Genomic DNA, 18,778 nt, shown 5'->3' with positions numbered 1-18,778 from the left:
ACACAAACACGCACAAAACTTACACACACACACAAACTTACACATGCACACTAAAACTTACACACACACACACACGAAAACTTAAACACACACGAAGAAAAGTACACACACACACACACACGCGATAAATTTAAAACACACTCCAACAAAAAAACATACCCTAAATCACACAAACTTACACAATCACCCACACACACACACACAAAAACCAAAACAACCTAGCAAAAAATAACAATAAAACAAAATCATCAATGATTCAACAACAATACCCACACACCCATACACAAACAAACTTCACAAACACACACACACAAAAACTCACACACACACGCAACAACTTACACACACACAAAAACTTACACACACACACACACACACAAAAAATTACACATGAACACAAAAAAAACTAACACACACACACAAAAAAACACGCAAACACACAAAAAAAAAAAAATAACACACACAAAAAATAAAACTTACACACACACACAAAAACTTACACACACAAAAACAAACACACACACACACACAAAAAAAAACTTAAACAATCACACGAACACAAACATGCACAAAAAAAATGAAAAGCATAAAAAAACTTACACACACACACACACACAAAACTAACACACACACACACACGAAAACTCACACACACACGCCAAAACTAACACACTCACCAAAACTTACACACACACACACACACACTGCACAAACACTACACAAACAACCAATCACAAAACATACAAACTTACACATACGAAAACTTAAAAACACTAGAAAAAACATAAACCAAAAAAATAATACACAAGAATATGAAAACATACACACACACACATGAACAAATAAAAAACAGCGACAACACTAAAAAACAAAAACACAAACACACACAAAAACACAAAAAAACACACACACACACACACAAACTTACACATGCACACGAAAACTTACATGCACACAAAAACTTACATGCACACAAAAACTTACACACACACACACACACAAAACAAAACAACAAACAATATCCCTAACTCACAATATCGACCTATATTACTCTGACTAAAAATATTACACACACACACACACATACACAAAAACTAAAAAACTTACACAAAAAAAACTCACACACACACCCACAAAAACTAACACACACACACACACACACAAAACTAACACAAACACACACGAAAACTCACACACACACGAAAAAAATAACAAACACAAAAACTTACACAACAACACAAACACACACACAAACTTAATAAAACAAACACAAAAAACTTACAAACACAAAAACTTACACACACACACACACACAAACTAAAACAAACACACAAAAAACTTAAAAAAACACACAAAAGCCAGGACACACAAAAACTTACAACAACAAGAACCCAACTACACACATGCAAAAAAACACTTACATGCAATCAAAAACTAACGAACACAAACAAAATTACACAAACGCACAAAAACTTAAAAAATAAAAAACAAAATAACTAACACACACACAAAAACTTACACACACCCACGCAAAAACATACACACACACACAAAAACTCACACACACACACACACACACAAAAACTTACACATGCACAAGAAAAATAACATGCACAAAAAAACTTAAACACACAAAAACTAAAAACTACACACACACGTATTATATTTAAAAATAAAAATATTAGAAAAAAACAATCTTACACACACACACACACAAAAACTAACACCCACTCGCAAAAACTTACACACACACACACACACAAAAACTTACACACACAAAAACTTAAACAAACACACACACAAAAACTTAATACCGAACACACAAACTTACACACACACACAAAAACTTACAACCACACACTAACACTTCCGAAAGAGCAAAAAATTACTCACACGCACAAAAACTTACACACACACACAAAAACTTCACCCCACACACACACAGAACAAAAACTCACACAAACGCACACTTACACACACACACGCACCCACTTCAACCAACACAAAAACTTAAACACAAACACACACACAATAAAACATACACAAGCACATAAAAACTTTATATGGTGATCCATTCAAACTGAACTATTCATGTACAGAAGTCTCTATTGGTATCCTTATTCTCTACATATCTAGTAGGAGAAAAAAAAAATAACAGAAACAAATTTATTGTATGATTACAATATAAAACTTAATATGCATATCAAAAATGGGGTTAGTCCACCGGCCTGAATGGTTGAAATCCACTAGCTCAATATTGGGGTCCCAGTCCTCCAGCCTGAATGGTGGAAATTCATTAGCTCAGAATTAGGGTCTTAGTTCACCAGTCTGAATGGTAGAAATTCTCTAGCTCAGAATTGGGGTCTTAGTCCACCAGTCTGAAGTGTTGAAATTCACATTAGTCGAGGTTACGTGCACACACTCACACAGAGAGAGACGACTAACACACAGGGACAACACGCACAAAGAGAAGATACCTAACCTTTTCCGGTGCGTATGGTTAGGTTAAGTTAGGCTAGATCAAGTTAGGTTGGGTTAAGTTAGGTTAGGTTAGCCCATGAATACTTCACGTAGGTGATCTGAGGTTGAGTGTGAGACAAACAAAAATTTGGGTGTATTACGCGGTGTGGTTACGTCAGATTAAGGTCAGAGAGGTTAGATTATGCTCGGCATTGTTAGCCTACGTACGTACGCCTACGTAGACTAACCTAGCTTAACCTAACTTAACCTAACCTAATTTAACCGACCCTAACCTAATCAAACCCCTAACGTTTGGCATGTCTCTCACCTAACCTAAGCTAACCTAAGTGAAGTTTACATGGGCTAACCTAACCTAACTTAACCTAACCCAACTTAATCTAGCCTAACCTAACCTAACCATACTCGCCGGACAAGGTTAGGTGTCTTCTCTTTGTGTGTGTTGTCTCTGTGCGTTAGTCGTCTCTCTCTCTATGTGTCTGCGCACGTAACCTCATCTAATGTGAATTTCAACCATTCACGCTGGTGGACTAAGACCCCAATTCTGAGCTAGTGAATTTCTACCATTCAGACCGGTGAACTAAGACCCTAATTCTGAGCTAGTGAATTTACACCATTCAGGCTGGTGGACTGAGACCCCAGTATTGAGCTAGTGGATTTCCACCATTCAGGCCGGTGGACTAACCCCATTTTTGATATTAATAATGAGTTTTATATTGTAATCATACAATAAATTTATTTCTGTTATTTTTTTTTTCTCTTACTAGATATGTAAAAAATAAGGATACCAATAGAAACTTCTTTACGTTAATAGTTCAGTTTGAATGGATCACCATATAGAGTTTTTGTGTGTATGTGTAAGTTTTTGTGTGTGTGTGTGTGTAAGTTTTTGTGTGTGTGTAAGTTTTGGCGTGTGTAAGTTTGTGTGCGTGTGTTCAAGTTTTGGCGTGTGTGTGTGTAAGTTTTCGTGTGTGTGTGTAATTTTTCGTGTGTGTGTGTGTAAGTTTTTGTGTGTGTGTGTAAGTGTTTGTGTGTAAGTGTTAGTGTGTGTGTGTGCGTAAGTTTTTGTGTGTGTGTGTTCAGGTTTTGTGTGTGTGTGTAATATGTTGCGTGTGGGTGTAACTTGGTGTTTTTGTGTTTGTTTTTGTGTGTGTGTAAGTTTTTGTGCGTGTGTGTAATTTTGTTTTTGTGGGTCTTAGTTTTTGTGTGTGTGTGTGTGTGTAATTTTGTGTTTGTGTGTGTAAGCTTTTGTGTGTGTATGTTTTTACGTGTGTGTGTGTAAGTTTTAGTGTGTGTGTGCATGTAAGTTTTTGTGTGCATGTAAGTTTTCGTGTGTGTGTGTAAGTTTTTGTGTGTGTGTGTGTGTGTGTGAGTTTTGTGTGTGTGTGTAAGTTTTGGCGTGTGTGTGTAAGTTTTCGTGTGTGTGTGTTTGTGTGTTTTTGTGTGTGTGTGTTAGTTTTCGTGTGTGTGTGTGTAAGTTTTTGTGTGTGTGTAAGTTTTTGTGTGCGTGTAAGTTTTGTGTGCATGTAAGTTTTTGCGTGTGGGTGTAAGTTTTGTGTGTGTGTGTGTAAGTTTTTGTGTGTCTAAGCTGTTGCGTGTGTGATGTAAGTTTTTGTGTGTGTTTGTGTAAGTTTGTGTGTGTGTTTGTTTTGTGTGTGTGTAAGTTTTTGTGTGTGTGTAAGTTTTTGTGTGTGTGTGTGTGTGTATAAGTTTGTGTGTCGTGTATGTGTGTGTGTGTAAGTTTTTGTGTGTGTAAGTTTTCGTGTGTGTGTGTGTAAGTTTTCGTGTGTGTGTGTGTAAGTTTTTGTGTGTGTGTGTGTGTGTGTGTGTAAGTCTGTGTGTGTGTGCATGTAAGTTTTGTGTGTCGTGTGTAAGTTTTTGTGTATGTGTGTGTGTGTGTGTAAGTTTTGTGTGTGTGTGTAAGTCTGTGTGTGTGTGTGAGTTTTCGTGTGTGTGTAGTGTGTGTGTCGTGTGTGTGTGTGTGTGTGTGTGTGTGTGTGTGCATGTAAGTTTTGTGTGTGCATGTAAGTTTTCGTGTGCATGTGTAAGTTTTTGTGTGTGTGTGTGTGTATGTTTTTTTGTGTGTGTGTGTGTGTGTTAGTTTTGGCGTGTGTGTGTAAGTTTTCGTGTGTGTGTGTGTAAGTTTGTCGTGTGCATGTGTAAGTTTTCATGTGTGTGTGTGTAAGTTTTGTGAGTGTGTGTGTGTAAGTTTTTGTGCGTGTGTGTGTGTGAGTTTTTTTGTGTTTCTGTGTCTGTTTTTGTTTGTTTTTTTTTTTGTGTGTGTGTGTGTGTGTGTAAGTTTTCGTGTGTGTGTGTATGTTTTCGTGTGTTGTGTGTGTTTGAGTGTGTGTGTGTGTGTGTGTGTGTGTATGTTTTTGTGTGGTTTTTATTTTTCGTGTGCTTTTTTGTTTTCGTGTGCTTTTGTATTTTTTTGTGTGTGTGTGTGTGTGTGTGTAAGTTTTGTGTGTGTGTAAGTTTTTGTGTGTGTGTGTAAGTTTTCGTGTGTGTGTGTGTAAGTTTGTGTGTGTGTGTGTGTGTGTGCAAGTTTGTGTGCGTGTGTGTGTGAGTTTTTTTGTGTTCTTGTGTTAGTTTTTGTGTGTGTGTGTGTGTGTAAGCTTGTGTTTGTGTTTTTTTGCGTTTTTTTTATATTGGTTTGTTTGTGTTTTTTTTATGTTTTGTGTGTGTGTGTGTGTGTAAGTTTTTGTGTGCATGTAAGTTTTTGTGTGCATGTAAGTTTTCTTGTGCATGTGTAAGTTTTTGTGTGTGTGTGTGTGTGTAATTTTTTGTGTGTGTGTGTGTGTAGTGCTTGTGCGTGTGTGTGTAAGTTTTGGCGTGTGTGTGTAAGTTTTCGTGTGTGTGTGTGTGTGTGTGTGTTTTGTGTGTGTGTAGTTTTTGTGCGTGTGTGTAAGTTTTTGTGTGTGTGTGTAAGTTTTGTGTGTGTGCATGTAAGTTTTTGTGTGTGCATGTAAGTTTTTGCGTGTGGGTCTAAGTTTTTGTGTGTGTGTGTGTAAGTTTTTGTGTGTCTAAGCTTTTGTGTGTGGATGTAAGTTTTTTGTGTGTTTGTGTAATTGTTTGTGTGTTTGTGTGTGTGTGTTATTTTGTTTTTTGGTTAGTTTATTTGTGTGTGTGTGTGTGTGTTTAATTTTGTGTGTGTGTGTGTGTGTGTGTGTGGAAGTTTTTGTGTGTGTAAGTTTTGGCGTGTGTGTGTAAGTTTTTGTGTGTGTGTGTGTAAGTTTGTGTGTGTGTGTGTGTGTGTGTGTTTAAGTTTTTGTGTGTGTGTTTGTGTGTTTTTTTGAGTTCTTGTGTTTGTTTTTTTGTGTGTGTGTGTGTGTGTGTGTTTGTTTTTGTGTGTGTGTTTGTTTTGGGGTGTGTTTGTGTGTTTTGTGTGTGTGTGTGTGTGTGTAAGTTTTGTGTGTGTGTGTGTGTGTAAGTTTTTGTGTGCATGTAAGTTTTTGTGTGCATGTAAGGTTTCTTGTGCTTGTTTAAGTTTTGTGTGTGTGTGTGTGTGTGTATTTGTTTGTGTGTGTGTGTGTAATTTTTGGGGTTTATTTTTTTTTCTTGGTATTATTCTGTATTTTTTTGTTGGTGCTTGTATCTTTTTGTGTGTGTGTGTACGTTTTTGTGTGTGTGTAAGTTATTGTGTGTATGTAAGGGGACCGGGGAAGGACTTTTGGGGCCCAGGGAGGGCGTTTGGGGATTTGGGGGCCCTTGAAGATTGAGTGGTCTTTTGGGAGCCCGGGGGCCGTGTGTGGACCGGGGGTGGGCCTTTGGGACCCCTGTGGACCGTTGGGGACCGGGGATAGACCTTTGGGGGCCATGGAGACCCTGGGGGGCCGGGTGGCCCTTGGGGAGCCCGAGGGACCTTGGCGGCCCAGGGGCGGACCGGGGGGGGTCGGAGGAGGGCGTTTGGAGTATAACCTTTCGAAAGTTTAACATTTTAGTTAACTTTTTTTGCGGTGCATCCCTGCGGCACATCCGGTAGCAAAGTCTCTCGATGCAGCCCTGAGGGAAATCTAATGTGGCAGGTGCTGGACCTGTGGTGCATCCCGCCGGAAACTATTGGGACGGGGGTGGCGCCCACTGCACAGGGCGACGGCGGTGCGGTGGTCCGTGGGACCGGGGGGGACCGGGGTAGTGTCTTTGGGGGCACAGGGTGGACGTTTGGGGCACAGGGAGGGCCTTTGGGGATCCGGGGGGGCAGTTGGGGGCCTGGGGGACATTTGGGGACCGGTGGAGGGCCTTTGGGACCCCGTTGGTCCTTTGGGAGCTCGATGGGCCGTTGGGGGGCCCGGGGATGGCCTTTGGGGGTCTGGGTGGGCCTTTTGGGGCGCCGTTGGCCCTTTGGGAGCTTGGGGGGCCTTTGAGGACCGGGGGCTTCCTTCGGGGTTGGGGTAGGAGGATTGGAACCCTTTGGGGTTGGGTTAGAGGACCTCACAACACTGTTCAAATGAAACTTGTGTATTATAACGACCACAGAGTTTCACCATTAAATTCTCTTCTAAAATCTCTTCAAAAATCATCTTTTAAAATGTCTCTAACTGTTTCGCCGAAATAGTTCCATAACCTGTCTAAAACAGTTTCGCCCAAATAATCCCTAAACGTAATTCAGCGTGTTCCTTTTGTTTTTGGCATCTCTGCGCTAATGCATTTCAAATTAATAAGAAACCTGATCCCCGCGCTAAAACAATTCATCGCTAAGATGTTTCTTGGAGAATTGTTTCCGTGGCCTTTGGCTATTAATCTCCTTTGGAGTTCAACCAAAAGAGTTGTTTCCGAGGCATAGACATTAATGACTTGGATCTATTCCTGGAGAATCGTTTCTATGTGAAATTTTTTAAAGTCTGACAGATGATGTCATTGGTTGATTGATCTGTCAAGAAAGGGGAATTAATTTGTTGTTTCTAAGGGGAATTATTGATTCACGATAGGTGAATTGAGGTTGACAGCACAGGTGTTCCAAATTCCTGGAAACTCATAACATTTGGCTTGAACAACAATGACAAATACTATTTCTGGACACCATGACATTCACCTCGAGCGTGCCAAAAACAACAACAACAACATTGACCTTGACATTCACTGAGAGCGTGCACTTACAACAACAACAACATCAACCTTGACATTCTAGTTGTTTGCACTATGTCAAAATACTTTCTGATAATTTAATCACATTGCATGTCCGTTATATACGAAATCCCAAGGGCGAATTGTTATGTAACGGGGAAAACTATATATAACCAGCCCTCTGATTGGCTGAGAAGGGGGATGTAACCGACTCGCTGATTGGCTGAGAAGGAAAAACGTGATCTAACTGTTTCCTATTTCTGGAAACTCTTAACATTCGCCTCGAGCATGTACATGTCCAAAACAACAACAACATCAAATGCTGTTTCCTATTTCTGAACACCTTGACATTCGCTGAAGCATGCACTGGCCCAAAACAACAACAACATCAAATGCTGTTTCCTATTTCTGGACACCATGACATTCGCTCAGAGCTTGCACTTGCCCAAAACAACAACAACATCAAATGCTGTTTCCTATTTCTGGACACCATGACATTCGCCTCGAGCGTGCACTTACAAAAACAACAACAAATAAATCGACCTTGGAAAAAGAGGTCATTGACCCCATTAACAACGTGTTCTCCCTAGGGACTCTATGCCCATATATGGTGTGGGCGTGGGAGTTATAGGGTCATTTCTACTTCCAAGCTGTTCCTCTTTTTGTCACTGGTTGAAAATTTACTCGTTTTTTTTTCACTATTTTTTTTTTCATTTTTAGCCAATAGTACAGGCAAACTAGAGTTTGGCCCCAAAAAAACTGCAAGATAAATGGTTTTTATACCATGCTGTAGAGAAAAAACGATCAAAAATCTGTCCAAAGTCACATGTTCTAGGTCAATACAAAACTAGTTTTTTCTTTCTTTTCGTGTCAATTTTTCAGTTTTTTTTAAAAAAATGAACTGTAGGCGAATGTTTGTTTTTCTGTATGTGAAGTATCATCCCAGTGCAAAATAAAGAGCTAAGACCAAAAATGGAAGGTAATCTTATCAAGAATGCACCAGAAAAAAGTTTCATAATCATTGATATTTAATTTTACCCTTCTCATCGTTGTGACCTCTTTTTCACCATACTATCAGAAGACAACTATTCTGACACTGCTTTTCATGAAGGCAACTATTTCAGGCACTGCTTTTCATATTACATCAGGACGGTACTTTATATACAGAAAAACGAACATTTACCGATAGTTAATTTTTTTTAGAAGAAAACTTAGAAGATTGACACGAAACGCAAAAAAAACTAGTTTTGCGTCTACCTAGAATGTGCCACTTTTAATATGTTGTTAAGCTTTTTTTTCTCTGCAACATGGTTCAAAAATCATTTCTGTTGCAATTTCTTTGGGGTCGACCCATATTTTTGGCTAGTTTGCCTATACTACAGAGTGGTCTTAAAAATTCTGTCCGAATGTAAGTTTCGAATTATCAGAAAAAAATCGGGTTATTGGCTCTTTTTTTATCCCCATTTTCGGGATAACCGATTTTTTTGCAACTTTTCTTTTTAATAAAACTTTCTAAATCCGTATGTTCCGACTATACCCTTTAAAAGTCCCAATGAATGAAAATTCTTTTTAGTCCTTAACCATATGCATGGCCGAATTCTGTGGAAATTTTGGCTTACGCTCATTTGGCAGAGCACGGCAGATTTGTAAATATATGTTGTTCTAAATTCTCTATGAACTGATTGACATGATCTTACCTGGAAAGGGTGGAGTACACTAGCTTTTGAAATATCCTAACTTGAAGAAGACCAATGTTTACTGCAAAAACCGAATGAAAAAAACGTCTGAAACGGATGATTACTCAAATGATGTCTTATATATTTCCATTTAGAACAGCTTCGCATGTCTAAGTTACGAAAAGAGAAGTATCATTTGCTTATAAATGACAGACTATATTCGGCAGTACAAAACAATGTGAAGCCAACTTCCTTTTTTGACAGCATTCAAAGACAGCGTTTCATGATGTAACACTGAAGCATTATTAGCTCATTAGACTATGATCCATACTATTTTTTCTTGACACAAAGAAACTTTGATATACTGAGCCAGGTTGCATCAGTCACTAAACACGACACATCTTTTTTATCACACCCTTGCTATGCAAATAGCAGTTCATTAATAATGATGAAGATATGAATGACTTGATTATTGGTTTTCTTATTACCATAAGTCAAGCTCTGAGATGGCAGTTTCTCAATGGAAGGTATTGGTTTGCTATTAATCTCGAAAGATTACCTAGTCAGATCGCTCACTTACTTCAGGAGGTAAGGGGTGGGATTAATGTTACACTCGAATTATATAGAAATATAATCCCTGACTAAAGAACGTACATATTAAAATTCATCCGTAGCTGTTAGAGGAATTTTAAGGCGCCTGATGTTTTAGAGACATAGGGGGTGTTCCAGACCTCATTATCATTTATGGTCAATAATTACTTGTCATTATCTTCATTCAAAAATGTCAGATAACAACAAATTCACCCTTAAATTGCTAATAATGCATAAAAGATAGATTAAAGAATACAAAGCAATACGGCACTGGACTTTACAGTCCTTACCGGCGGTTCTCATCTTCGGTTTATGACCCTTCAGCCAGGAAGTGCAATGGGTGGGGGGCAGCTACTTTGTACTTTCGCACACCCTTCCTGTTTACCTTCTCCAGATTTCTCCTGGTACCTATTTAGAGCAAGGTTGATTGAGTTTAAAGAGTCAGGTTGCCCCCTCTTGCCCCCATTCCAAACCAAAAAACCAGCGACACCACGACTTTTAACGGAAAAAACGGAACAATTTCCTAACAGAAAAAATTTCCAGTCTAGTATCACTGAGGAAAGTGAAAACACCAAAATTACTCCTGTTAAGTTTTGAAAAATATACTTAGGCCCTACCCCCCCCCTAATTTCTGTGAATTAACGTACTACATCAAAATGCATGATCATGGTGACAATTTTCGCTTTTGACGCGACGGATACCAAAATGAAGATTACAGAAGATCTTAGAACATACTGATATGAGTCGGAAGTGCTTAAATTAAAAATATTCTGCTTCAAAGAACATTGAACAGAGGACTTTAATGATATTCTAATTAAAGTCTTTAGACCACTGTTCAGCAGGAACCTCAGACTTCTTTGAGAAACCTTTTCTTTACAAAAGACGCAAGATCCTAGCATTCTAATCAGCCAAAAAATGAGCCTAACTTATCTGTAAGATGTTTTACTTGCAAGATTTCTAGTGATTAACGAAATCACATTCTAAAAAAGTCTTGACCGCAAACCTCCCATCGCAGTACCCAGGACAGCTTTCCTCGACCCTTTCTGATAGGTCCTGTCTCTACGTAAAATATGGCCAGTGACCATAGTAAATTTGCCATCAATGGGACAAAAATTCATGACCTCTTGAATCCTTGTAAAAATTTCTGACGCTAGACAATAATTCAGCTGTTTCAGAGAACACAACCCAAAGCCAAAAAAATAAGGTCAGTAGCTAACTGTAATCAGGGTTGAATATCCAGCATTTTCATTGGGAGGGGAGGGCAAGAGGGGTCCATATCTGGATAGTCAAAGGGCATGGGATGCATAATATTTTTTCTCCACATTATTGGGGGGCAACTGCCCCTCCTTGCCACCCCCAAACGACACCCCTGACTGTAATTGACTTCCTCATGTAAGAAAGACTTATGTCAATCTAACTGACATTTGCTGCGTGGAATCTATATTGGTAGGCTGTTGTCCCTAATCGTTTAGCTGTTGCCAGGGTTTCCAAAACTGGCCACGGAAACTTAGGCCATTGTAATCCCCAAAAAAGCCCACAACAGGTCTAGTAGCCTGGATAAAAAATTTCCATTGTAACCACTTGTAGTTACCCATATTTTCAGGAATATAGAAAGAATAAACCATCTTTCAATTAAATTACACAGAGACTCGGCATTCTCAAAGATTTTACCGGATTGATGAACCCTGTTTACCGACAAACTGCAAGAGTAAATAACCTCATTTATCGTATAGTTTATGCAGTGGTAGCACTGCACAACCCTTTTGAGGAAAGGTGCATCTATACAAGGGTTTCATAGATACTAGTAGAAAACGGGGTACCAGCCCGTACGGGCACCACTGCTGCCATCTACAATTGAGTGTGCGTGTGCCTAACCATATAGACAATGTATTGATCCACAAAAGAGGAACTAAATTTCTGAAAACTTGATTTGCATAATCGAGGAGAGAAAATTTACGAGAAATTGATTTGCATAATCGAGGGGAATTATTGATTCATGAAAGGGGAATTAAGAAACAAATATGGCTTCTTTGGTCTTTAGGTCTGAGGGATAAACGGTCTTTACGTCAGAGAGATAAATTAATATTATATTTTCAAATATGGCTTCTTTGATCTTTAGTGTCAGGAATTAGAAATGACATCACTTGTTATCTTGGAATTATGCGGGAGTCTAAAGAGATAGAAAAATCCTTTTTAAATACGGCTTCTCTGATCTTTAAGCCAGAGAGATAAATTGATATTCTATCGAAACCATAATAGAGTAGCTAGGAACATCTTAGAGATGAAGAGATTAACGCGGGCATGGGTTTCCTATGAATTTCAATTTCGACAGCGCAGGTATACCAAAATAAAAAGAAGACGTAGAAATAAATTTTAGGGATTACTTGGACGAAACTCTTTGAGACATTTTAGATAATGATTTGGGCAAAAACGTTAGAAACGGTATAGAAGATGATTTAGAAGATATTTGGGGTGAAACTCCGTGGTCGTTATAATACGTAAGTTCCATTTGAACAGTGTTCTGATGTCCCCTACCCCAACCCCAAATGGCCCCCTACCCCAACCCCAAAGGGCCCTATCCCCTCTGGCCCCCAAAGGACCCCCAAGGCCTGCCTAGCTCTCAAAATGACCCCGGGCCCCCAAATGCCCCCGGCCCCCCAAGTGCTCCCGAGGCCCCAAATTTTTTAAAAAGTTTTTTGAATCAATTTGTTTGCATATCTGGGTTGGTGTTTGCAAGTCCAAGTATTTGTCTTTGTTGGTTTATATATCTAAAGTGCCTGTCTTTCTCTGTTTGTTCGTCTGTCTATATTTGTTTTCATGTCTGGGTTGGTTTTTGCAAGTACTAGTATTTGTCTTAGTTGTTTTTCATATCTAAAGTGAATGTTTCTCTCTGTTTTCATGTCTTATTTTATTTGTTTTATTGTCTGGGCTGTTATTTTAAAGTAGAAGGATTTGTCTTTGTTGATTTGTATATCTAAAGTGCCTGTCTTTCTCTGTTTGCATGTTTCATTTTATTTGCTTACTTTTTTCGATTGATGTTGGCTACTTCAAGTACGTGTCTTTGTTGATTTGTATATCCAAAGGGCCATTCTTTCTCTGTTCACATGTCCGTTTCAACTTAATTGCCTTTATGGATTGGTGTTTTACAGTCCTAATATTTGTCTTTGTTTGTTTGTATATCTATAGTGCCTGTCTTTCTCTGTTAGTATGTCTAATTATATTTGTTTGCATGTTTGTGTTGGTGTTTGCAAGTCTGACTATTTTTCTTTGTTGGTTTCTCTATCTAAATTGCCTGTTTTTCTCTGTTTGCATGTCTGATTTTATTTGTTTGCAAGTCTGAGTTGGTGTTTGCAAGTACAACAATTTGTGTTTGTATGTTTGTATATCTTGAGTGCCTATATTTATCTTTTTGTATGTCTATTTCTATTTGTTTGCATGTCTGGGTTGGTGTTTGCAAGTCTAGCTATTTGTCTTTGTTGGTTTATATATCTAAAGTACATGTCTTTCCCTGTTTGCTTTTCTCGTTAGATTTGTTTGTATGTATGGGTTAGTGTATGACATTTCAAGCATTTATCGTTTTTGGTTTGTATATCTAAAGTGAAGGTCCTTCTATGTTTGTAATCCTGATTCTTTTTGTTTGCATGTCTGGGTTGGTGTTTACAAGTCCAGTCCAAGTTTTTTTCTTTGTTGGTTTGTCTATCTAAAGTGCCTGTATTTCTCTGCTTGCTTGTCTGATTCTATTTGTTTATATGTCTGGGTTGGTGTTTGCAAGTCCAAGTATTTTTTTTTGTTTGTTTTTCTGTCTAAAGTGTCTGTCTTTCTCTGTTGGCACGTCTGTTTTTATTTGTTTGCAAGTCCAGGTTGGTGTTTGAAGGTACTAGTATTTTTATTTGTTGTTTTGTATATCTAAAGTGCCTGTATTTCTCTGTTTGCATGTCTGATTCTAATTGTTTGCATGTCTGGGTCGGTGTTTGCAAGTCCAAGGATTTGTCTTTGTTGTTTTGTATATCTAAAGTGCCTGTCTTTCTCTGTTTGTATGTCTGATTCTATTTGTTTGCATGTCTGGATGTGTTTTTCCAAGTCCAAGTATTTGTCTTTGTTGTTTTGTATATCTAAAGTGCTTGTCTTTCTCTGTTTGCATGTCTGATTCTATTTGTTTGCATGTCTGGGTTGGTGTTTTCAAGTCCAAGTATTTGTCTTTGTTTATTTGTATATCTAAAGTACCTGTCTTTCTATGTTTGCATGTCTGATTCTATTTGTTTGCATGTCTGGGTTGGTATTTGAAAGTCCAAGTATTTGTCTTTCTTGGTTTGTATATCTAAAATGCCTGTTATTCTCTGTTTTCATCTCTGATTCTATTTGTTTGTCTGTCTGGGCAGGTGTCTACAAGTCCAACTATTTGTCTTTGTTTGTTTGTATATCTAAAGTGCCTGACTTTCTCTGTTTGCATGTCTGTTTCTATGTGTTTGCATGTCTGTGCTGGTTTTTCCAGGTCCAAGTATTTGTCCTTGTTGGTTTATATGTCTAAAGTGCATGTCTTTTTATGTTTGCATTTCTGTTTCTATCTGTTTGCATGTCTGGGTTGATGTTTGTTCGTCCAATTATATGTCTTTGTTGGTTTGTATATCTAAAGTGCCTGTCTCTGTTTGCATGTCTGATTCTATTTGTTTGCATGTCTGGGTTGGTGTTTGAAAGTCAAAGTATTTGTCTTTGTTGGTTTGCATATCTAAAGTGTCCGTCTTTCTCATTTTGCATGTCTGATTACATTTGTTTGCATGTCCGGGTAGGTGTTTGAAAGTCCAAGTACGTGTCTTTGATGGTTTATATATTTAATTGCCCTGTCTGTCTTTTTTTACATGTCTGAGTCTATTTATGTGCAGGTCTTGGTGGTTGTTTGAAAGTCAAGGTGTTTGTGTGTCTTGTTGTGGCTAACGTATTTGACTTTCTGTCTTTGTGTGAATGCTTGATGCTATTTGTTTGCCTATCCTGGTTAGTGTTTGCAAGTCCAACTATTTGTCTTTGTTGGTTTGTATATCTAAAGTGCTTGTCTTTCTCTGTTTTCTTATCCTATTCTAGGGGTGTGCATGTCTGTTTTTTTTTTGGCAAGTAAAATGATGTTTTCTTGTTGGATTTTATATCTAAAGTTCCTGTCTTTCTGTGTTTGCATGTCTGATTCTATTTGCTTGTTTGTCATTGTTGTTTTTTGCAAGTACGATTATATGTCTTTGTAGGTTTGTATATCTAAAGTACCTGTCTTTCTCTGATTGCATGTGTTATTCTATTTGTTTTCTTGTCTGGTTTGGTGTTTTCAAGTACAATTATATTTATTTGTTGTTTTGTATGTATAAAGTGCCTGTCTTTCTATGTTTGCATGTCTGATTCTGTTTGTTTGCATGTCTGGGTTGGTGTTTGAAAGTCCAAGTATTTGTCTTTGTTGGTTTGCATATATAAAGTGCCTTTTTTTCTCATTTTGCATATCTCATTCCATTTGTTTGCATGTCTGTGTTGGTGTTTGCAAGTCCAAGTATTTGTCTTTGATGGTTTATATATCTAAAGGGCCTATATTTCTCTGTGTGCAGGGCTGTGTCTATTTGTGTGCATGTCTTGATGTGTGTTTGCATGTCAAAGTATTTGTCGGGGTGGGTTTGTCTTTCTAAAGTGCCTGTCTTTCTCTGTGTGACTGCCAGATGCTATCTTTTGCCATATCCTTGTTGTTGTGTGCAAGTCCAAGTATGTTTCTTTATTGGTTTGTATAACCAACGTACCTGTCTTTCTCTGCTTGCATGTGAGTTTCTATTTGTTTGCATTCCTTGGTGGTTGTTTAAAAGTCCAAGTATTTGTCTTCTTTATTTTGTTTATCTAACGTGACTGTGTTTCTCTGTTTGCATGTCTGATTCTATTTGTTTGCATGTCGGGGTTGTTGTTTGCAAGTCCAAGTATTTGTCTTTGTTGGTTTGTGTATCTAAAGTGCCTGTCTTTCTCTGTTTGCATGTTTGATTCTTTTTGTTTTCCTGTCTGGATTGGTGTTTGAAAGTTCAAGAATTTTCTTTATTGCTTGTTATATCTAATGTGTCTTTATTTCTCTGTCTGCCTTTGAGATTCTATATGTTTGAATGTCTGGGTTGGTGTTTTAAAGTAACTTAATTTGTCTTTTTTGGTCTTTACAACTAAAGTGAATGTCTGTTTGCATTTCTGTCTATTTGTCTGTCTGTTGGTTCGCATTGTCTGGATATCTATGTCTTCTCTGTTTGCATGTCTGATTCTATTTGGTTGTGTGTTTGCAAGTCCCAGTATTTGTCTTTGTTGGTTTGTATATCTAAAGTGCCTTTCATTCTCTGTTTGCATGTCTGATTCTATTTGTTTGCATGTCTGGGTTGATATTTGCAAGTCAAAGTATCTGTGTTTGTTGATTTGTATATCTCAAGTGCCTGTCTTTCTCTTTTTGAATGTCTGATTCTATTTGTTTGCATGTCTGGGTTGGTGTTTGCAAGTCCATATATTTTTCTTTGTTGGTTTGTATATCTAAATTGCCTGTCTTTCTCTGTTTGCATGTCTGATTCAATTTGTTTGAATGTTTGGGTCGATGTTTGAAAGACCATGTATTTGTCTTTGTTGGTTTGTGTATCTAAAGTGCCTGTCTTTCTTTGTTTGCATGTCTGATTTTATTTGTTTGAATTTTTGAGTTTATGTTTGCAAGGCCAAGTATTTGTCGTTGTTGGTTGAATATCTAAAGTGCCTGTCTTTCTCTGTTTACATGTCTGATTCTGTTTGTTTGCATGTCAGGGTTGGTTTTTGCAAGTCCAAGTATTTGTTTTAGTTGGTTTGAATATCTAAAGTGCCTGTCTTTCACTGTTTGCAAGTTTGGTTCCATTTGTTTGCGTGTCTGGGTTGATGTTTTCAAGTCCAAGTATTTGTCTTTAGTGGTTTGTATATCTAGATTGCATGCTTTCTTTGTTGTCATATCTAATTTTTTTTGTTTTCATATCTTTGCTTGAGTTTGCGGGTCCAATAGCTTTTCTTTATTGGTTATTATATCTAATGTGCCTGTTTTTTTCTGTTTGCATTTCTGATTCTTTCTGTGTGCATGTCTGGGTGTTTTTTTACTAGTCTAAGTATATGTCTTTTTTTCTTTGAATGTCTAAGTGCCTGTCTGTTAGTTTTTGCATTACTTACTAAATTGGTTTGAATATTTATGTTGGTGTTTGCAAGTGCAATTATTTTACTTTGTTGGTTTGTACATCTAAATTACACATCGTTATGGTGTTAAGTGTCTGAGTCTATTTGTTTGAATTTCTGGGATTGGTGTTTGCAAGTTCATGTATCTGTCTTTGTTGGTTTGCATATCTAAAGTGCCTTTCTGTCTATGTTTTCATGTCCGATTCTATTTGTTTGCATGTCTGGCCTGGTTTTTGCAAGTCCAAATGTTTGTCCTTGTTGGTTTGTATATCTAAATCACCTGTCTTTCTCTGTTTGCATGTCTGATTCTATTTTTTTTCATGTCTGGTTTGGTGTTTGCAATTCCAAAATGTTGTCTTATCTGTTTAGTATTTCAAAAGTGATTGTCTTTTTCAGTGTGAATGTCTTTTCCTAGTTTTTTGCATCTTTTGGTTGGTTTTTGATAGTTAAACTATTTGTCCTTCTTGGTTTGTATATCTCAAGTGCATATATTTATCTTTTTGCATTTCTGATTAAATTATTTTCCTTTTCTGGGTTGGTGTTTTCAATTCCAATTTTTTGTCTTTGTTTGTTTTTATATCTAAAGTGCCTGTTTTTTTCTGTTTGCATGTCTGATTCCATTTGTTTGCGTTTCTGGATTGGTGTTTGCAAGTCCAAGTATTTGTCTGTGTTGGTTTGTATATCTAAAAAGCCTGTCTTTCTCTGTTTGAATGTCTGATTCTATTTGTTTGCATGTCTGGGTTGATGTTTGCAAGTCCAAGTATTTCTCTTTGTTAGTTTGTATATCTAAAGTGCCTATCTTTCTTTGTTTGCATGTCTGATTCTATTTGCTTGCATGTCTGGGTTGGTGTTTGCAAGTCCAAGTATTTGTCTTTGTTGGTTTGTCTAACTAAAGTGCCTGTCTTTCTCTGTTTGCATGTCTGATTCTATTTGTTTGCATGTCTGGGTTGGTGTTTGCAAGTCCAAGGCTAGATTAAGTTAGGTTAGATTAGGTTAGGTTAAGTTAGGTTAGCCTACATACGCGCGCGTATGTAGGCTAACCTAACCTAACTTAACCTAATCTAACCGAACTTAATCTAGCCTTGGACTTGCAAACACCAACCCAGACATGCAAACAAATAGAATCAGACATGCAAACAAAGAAAGACAGGCAATTTAGATATACAAACCAACAAAGACAAATACTTGGACTTGCAAACATCAGCCCAGACATGCACAAAAATAGAATCAGACATGCAAACAGAGAAAGAAAGTCACTTTTGACATATTCACACCAACAAAGACAAATACTTGGACTTGCAAACACCAACCCAGACAGACAAACAAATAGACTCAGACATGCAAACAGAGAAAGAAAGGCGCTTTAGATATATAAACCAACAAAGACAAAAACTTGTAGTTGCAAACACCAACCCAGACATGCAAACAAATAGAATCAGTCATGCAGACAGAGAAAGACAGGCACTTTGAATATACAAACCAACAAAGACAAATACTTGGACTTGCAAGCACCAACGCAGACAAGCAAACAAATAGAATCAGACATGCAAACAGAGAAAGACAGGCACTTTAGATATATAAACGAACAATGACAAATACTTGGACTTGCAAACACCAACCCAGACATGCAAACAAATAGAATCATGTATGCAAACAGGGAAAAACAGGCACTTTAGATATACAAACCAACAAAAAAAAATACTTGGACTTGCAAACACCAACCCATAATTGCACAAAAATAGAATCAGACATGCAAACGGATAACGAAAGGTAATCTTAATATAAAAACCAAA

The 18,778-nt window shown here is 37.6% G+C and overlaps 1 protein-coding gene across 2 annotated transcripts in view; it reads right to left on the bottom strand.

Moving 5' to 3' along the window:
* The window catches only part of LOC148947640 (uncharacterized), a 388,863-nt gene that overhangs the window by 233,091 nt on the left and 136,994 nt on the right, over positions 1 to 18,778 (bottom strand). The gene's annotated exons all lie outside the window — the stretch shown is intronic.

This window comes from Artemia sp. Qi Xiang Cuo, chromosome 10 (genome assembly GCF_049724085.1).
Source record: "Artemia sp. Qi Xiang Cuo chromosome 10, ASM4972408v1, whole genome shotgun sequence".
Taxonomy (NCBI): Eukaryota; Metazoa; Arthropoda; class Branchiopoda; order Anostraca; family Artemiidae; genus Artemia; species Artemia sp. Qi Xiang Cuo.
Note: the sequence above shows the minus strand (reverse complement) of the source record. Positions and strands in the feature narration are given on the sequence as shown.